We start from the raw sequence: 6,264 nt of genomic DNA, 5'->3' as shown, positions 1-6,264 counted from the left end.
TCCCATAGTTCAAACATTAAATAAAGGCCATGTCAAGTAAAAATAAGAATTTTGATTCACCACCGAGGAATGTTGGTGACAAATTTGAACAACTAAAAACGTTGACAAATGCATAAAATGAGGCTTCAAAATTGTAAATAAGCAAGCCCTTATCTTCACCCTCAAATGCTGTGGGCATGTTTGCTGAATGTGTAAAACCACACCAGCCAAAAATGGATGATACTTTGTCCAGCAACTTTCTTATCCCTACTTATCTTCTCATGTAAAAAACAAAACAAAACAAAGCAAACAAACAGCAAGCCTTCGGCCACTAAGGTAAACGACAAAATTGGCTTTTTACCATCCAGACATGGAACTCAATTTCGCACAACGCAATCAGATAAATGCAAATATTTAGCAGAGGTTAGCTCCGCAAATGCTGGAGTCTGTCCAGCCAGAAATACAAAAAATACATGAAAAGAGTTATTGAGTGAAAAAAGAGGCATCCTTGCTGGACCCTTCCTTTAAATATGCTGCTGGAAATTCATGGGATTCATGTAGTGAATGTTAAAAAACATAACTTGTTTGTTTTTTATTTTCACATTCAATTTAGGGGAAATTGCTTGTCTTTCCAGTGAAATAAATTGAATGGTACAGAAAGTATTTATTTGTTTCATCATCAACTTAAGAAAAAATGTGAACTTGAGAGGAATGAAGGGAGAGGTTTGCCTCCAGGCAGCGGAACTATTTAAAACTTAACTGCTACACCTGGTTACCAACATGTGCGCCAAACATGTTTTGTAGAATCTGAGCAGTCCAGACATTATGAAGATACAATTTAAGGTGTTGACAGAAACCAAGAAACATGGTGACACAAGCTGCCATCCCGAGTCATTCACACTGACAGTGATTTTAATGGCGCTATACGGGAGTCAATGTATCACATTTCAGCCCCAACAAAAATTTGCACAAACACGATTGAGGAGTAACATTTGGCTTGCATGACAAACACAGAAGAGATCGGCCTAAAGGTGAATGTGAGGGTGTTGCAGCTTGAGCACTGCATGTGTTGTGTTGCAGGGACGTGCAGAGCCCTGCCTCTCCCCCGCATGTGAAGAGTAAAAACCAAAAAGCAACACCTAATAATGATTACATTCATATTTTCCATTTTAGTTCTGCCAGTCTCTTGTCTGTCCTTTACATCAATTTTCTTTTTCAATCGAGTAATGTCAAGGATTTCTTCATTAAATAGCTGAATTTAAATACATGGGTCAGGAGCGAAGAGAGACTGTGAAAGGCATTGTGCCAAAGTGCCTCATGCGACTACTTACTCCTTAATTGTCGCAGGCAGTTATTGATCGTGCCCTCACACAAGAGACAAGAGAGAGAATGAATGTGTGTGACATTATTTAGTTTTTTTGATTGGCCTGCAAAGCAAGTGAAAGTACTTGTGAATGAAGGTGCCAGGTAACTGTGTTCCTGTTATGTTGCAAAGTGATTTATAGTGTCTATATTTTCATTCATCATGAAAGCCATTAAATACATATCACAGTTATGTAATATCCTCGACACCCATTGCCCATATTTGGTGAGAGTGAGTGACCAGCAAGAGTGTGCTATATAGCGCAATCATGACATCATCACGGTGACATTTTTTTATGTGGGTGAACTAGAGCGTGCCAGCTGGGCTCTCACAAGTCCAAACAAAAGGCGAATACATCCTTTAATTAGTGAATTTGTACATTCAATTGTTAGTATGATAATGTCAGACATGGGGGTGGGGTCATGTGACCAACGTAGAAGCAAACATTTTGGCAGGCTTTAATTGGACAGTATAATGAGTCAACCCGTGATGTTTTTCTCACCAAAACAAAAACAACAACAAAAAAATGAATCTTACCTCTACGAATTTCAGAATTATTCTTTACTTGGCCTATGTGCGTGTAAATATGAGCTATACATCCATTATCCCCATCACAAGGATCACTGGAGCTTATTCCACCTGTATTTGGGCAGTAGGCGGGGTACACCCTGGACTGGTTGCCAGCCAATCGCAGGGCCCACAAAGACAAACAACCATTTGCATTCAAAGAACATTCAAATGTTACACAAGAAGTCCACCGTGCCACCTTAAATAGGAGCTATTTTAATTTAAAATACCGGTTCTCAATTTTGACATCCTCTTTTCTATATCCAGTGTAGATGCCAAATAGGGGTCAAATGTGTGTGTACTGACTGATCATATAAAAGGGAAGAGGAAGAAAGTGTGCTCAGGTACAGACTTAAAGGGGCATACAGGTTTTTGACCGCTTGGGCGGAGCATGTGAAACTTTATGGTGTTTTAGATTGATTTTAAGATTGACAATTGATAAATAAAGCTTACCTTTTAACAAGCTACTCATGGACTCTTTGGTGAATAACATCGCAAAGCAATCACAGGTAGCAAAGCCGCCAGCGCCAAGCCAATCTAGGCAAACAAACAGTCGATACCTCACTAGCCTGCTAGTATACTGGCTAGTACACTCAGTATTGTTAGGGGGATCAAGTCAGCATCTGGAGTCTACACCAGCGAACATATGAAGAGGCTTGATGATCATGATGTCAGTCACGGGGCAATTATGGATGGAGCATTGAGTGGGAATGGATTTCACAACACCGGCAACAAAGTCAGGTAGGTGAATCACGACACTCCTAATAAATTGGTAGCATGTCACTGATGATATGTCTGAGTATTAGATGAAGACATTTTAGATTATTGGAAAGATGACTTTGGATGCAAGACTTGCAACTTCTTGTTTAACACGTTTGTCTCTGGTTTTGTTTGTGTGGGAGAGGTTATTCAGTTTGTGATATTAGTTGATTAATTTTATTACAATGTACATCCGTTCTTTAAGACAGGCGGTGTCAAAGACCAGTTGACTGACGTGTTCCAACACCTCCTGCAAACCTTGGTTTAAAAATAATCAAGTAAATCTTAGGCATGTGAGGTGTTATCAGCTTGAGGCTATGCAAGCCTTGTCAGATGTGGTTGTGTGAAAAACACCGACTCGTGTACATCTTCAAAGAAATATTTGTAACTGTGGCAAAATTTAAATGACTTGCAAACAAATTAGGACTCAAGTGCTGTTTCGCAGGCAACAGGTAATAGATTAAAGAACCTTGAGGAATAAATCCAATAAGTAGACAAATATAATAATTGACACAACCACAAAAGCAGAGTCACGAGAATGTGTTGACGTGCATTTAATGATTTTTTTTTTCCCAAAAAGATAAAGCTGGCTATGGTAGTTAGTTTGCTTTTGCAGCAGATGCATAAATGTAATATAGTATGTTAATATGACAATGTGTTTATTATATTACACAAGTCAACATTTTTTTCTTTATTTTTTTAATTTGCGAACGTTAGTTTAGTAGATATTTTTTTGCATGTTTTTGTAATACTACTACCACTACTAACAATAGTAATACTACTAATAATAATCTCCCTCCAAAATACTCAACAAATTGGCACACCCCCTTTGGAGCTCGGCTTGTTATTTTTTTCTGGTTTCAGCCGTCTACGTCACAGCAGGGACGCCAACAAGGCAATATTGCGAGCTTTGTAAGTTCTGTTGTCTAAAATGTTGACCGATCGCCACCAAAATGCAAATGCACATTACTACACTTGTCAACTTCAACCTGTGAAAAATCTCCTGATGTTAATAAAATGTAAGGATTCAAACAATGCGAAATTCGTCGGGAGTTTAGAATTACAATTTGTTGGTAGAATGACAAAATGATTAGTCAGGGGTGCCTCTTGACCAAAACAAACAAAAACAAAAACAAAAAAAAAAAGAATATTGATTACCCTGGAGATAAAATGTAAAAAAGCCTTAAAGAGGACATCAATCCCCCAAAATTCTTCTTTAATAAAATTTTTATGCGCCTTCAAGTCAAAACATGGTATTCTTATTCATATTGCTTTTGTGGAATACCACAAAAGCAGCAAAATCCAACTATTTTTAGTCATCTCAGTGGGCGGGCATTTTTTCACTTTTGTCGACTGAAAATGACATCAGGTAAAAAAAACGGCTCATTGGTTTTGTGAAGCTGTCCCGTGATTGGTTGTATATTGCACCCTGAGCAATTGTGATGTAGTTTTCAAAAGACTGAAGTGAAAAAATGGTCGCCCCCTAAGATTGCTTAAAATTGGCAGACTGGACCGCTTAACTCATATTCTGCAAGTGCATTGTTCATCATCATGTCATGTTTTGACTGGTGGTTATCTGCACCGCTCTCCTCACAAGGGTCCACCACATTTGTCCTTTCCCACTTCATGTGCCGCTGGCTGTGTAAAACCCGTCAACTTTTTTTTTTGTCTCGAAATTTGTCATGCTGAGAGATTCACACATGCAATACTCTGAAATGGATTTGATATTAAAAGTGTAGCTTACAAGCACCACTCTGGTTCCGAGTCAGAGTTGTCAGAAATCTCTCTGGAATGGTGCAAAGATTTTTTATTTTTTTTTGGAAGACATGAAGTTGAATGTCACTCACAAAGTGAGTTTTGAAGCTGTAACGGAATTCAAATAGCGTTTGCGAAGGCTCCCGTCAGTCATTTGCTATGGGCTGATATTTGTGCCACTAGAAACTGAATATTTGAATTGAAGACTGAATATTTGAATTGAAGACTGGATATTTGAATTGAAGACTGAATGTTTGAATTGAAAACTGAATTCTTGAATTATTATTCAAATATCCAGTCTCCAATTCAAATATTCAGTTTCTAGTGGCACAAATATCACACCACAGTGGTGCCTCTAGGATAAGCAATGGATTCCAGGTACATCGATCTCTTTTTCGGCCAATCAGCAACTTCTTTTGGAAGGCTGGAAACTGCGTACTGAGTTCTGCCACCCGCCATTGCGCGTCAGGAGGCGAGCATCCTCTACGTCAACGACTACTCCGACGGGCCGACGACGTTGGCCCAGCTGGAGGAGTTCCGGGACGAGCGCGGCCACGAGATGTTCGTCCTGGACCGCGCCAAACCCGTGCTGCCGCCGGCCCCGCCCGCTGCCCCGTCGGAAACCAGCACTCGCTCGGGGTCTTCGGCGGCCGGACCGCCCCAACCCGCCAGCCCCGCGCTCCCCCCAGTGAGGCGGACGCTGACATTCGGACCGCGCGGAGAATGGCGGGCGAGGGCGGCGAGGCCGAGCCCATCGTGACGTCCGAGGGCGAGGGGATGTTCGTCAATCACGCCGGTTTGTTTGCGGACTCTCAGATGGCCTACGAGATCCACTGCTGAAGAGCGGCCCGTGCGGCCGGCGCCCGACACGGTGACCCGACCCATGCGCTTTCGTGGGAACTGCTCGGACAAACGACGTCGCCGCAACGTAGACTTTCTTGGTTGTTCGGCCGGCGCGCGCGCTTCGTCTCCGTACTTGTCTTCTTCTTCGGAAGGTGAGCGAGACCCAAAACATGCCAAAAACCCGCGAGACGCGTTTTAACTGTGGAGCGGTCCAGCTGGCTGACAAAAGAGCTGCGAACTGGCTAGCAAGGAAGGAGTTTACGGCCACACTGGAAAGAAAAATGATGGTCGCGAAAGACCTGAGGTGACCTCGCACCAGAACGTTAAGCTCATTGCGCAATTCTTCAAAAACATTTGGACAGCGAGCGTCCTTTAGGAAATAATTCCCCTCATGGCTCAGCGGAACTTGTGATGGTTCCAAGTCGGAGTCTTGCGAGGAGACTTTAAAAAAAAATGCCAAAAATTATTTTATTTTTTGCAACAAACATGCATTTTTGTTGTTTTGAAACCTCAAACATTTTTACTTTCTCTCGAAGGCAAAAGAGTTTTTTTTGTGATGTGAATGCATTTTTCTGATGTTTGTTGTTTTTCGTTCAACTCAAGTTTTTTCCAATCTTCAGATTAAGATTAATTACTTTTTGCTGATGAAAATGATTGTTTTTCCAAGGGGGAAGTCAACATTTCTGCAGAGAATGGGAGAAAACGGAGAAACTTTACTCTGTATAGTTTTAGGGAAAAAAGATAAAAAAGTATTTTGTTAAATGTCATTTTTTGAGGAAAAAAAGTATTTTATTTTAAATGAAAGTTTGTTTTCTGGGAAAGATCTAAAAAAAAAAATTATAATTTTCATCCGAGAAAAACGATATCCAAAATCTAAGGAAAATTAAACATTTTCCCAAATTTAGGGAGCAGAAAGCTTTTTTTTTCCAAAGAGTCAAAATCTGTTGTCATCATTTTAAAAAAAGTCTTTTTTTTTCTCACTAAAAGTCTTTTTCCAC

This window comes from Idiotropiscis lumnitzeri, chromosome 13 (assembly GCF_059441095.1).
Source record: "Idiotropiscis lumnitzeri isolate Australia: NSW breed Sydney's pygmy pipehorse chromosome 13, RoL_Ilum_1.0, whole genome shotgun sequence".
NCBI lineage: Eukaryota > Metazoa > Chordata > Actinopteri > Syngnathiformes > Syngnathidae > Idiotropiscis > Idiotropiscis lumnitzeri.
Note: the sequence above shows the minus strand (reverse complement) of the source record.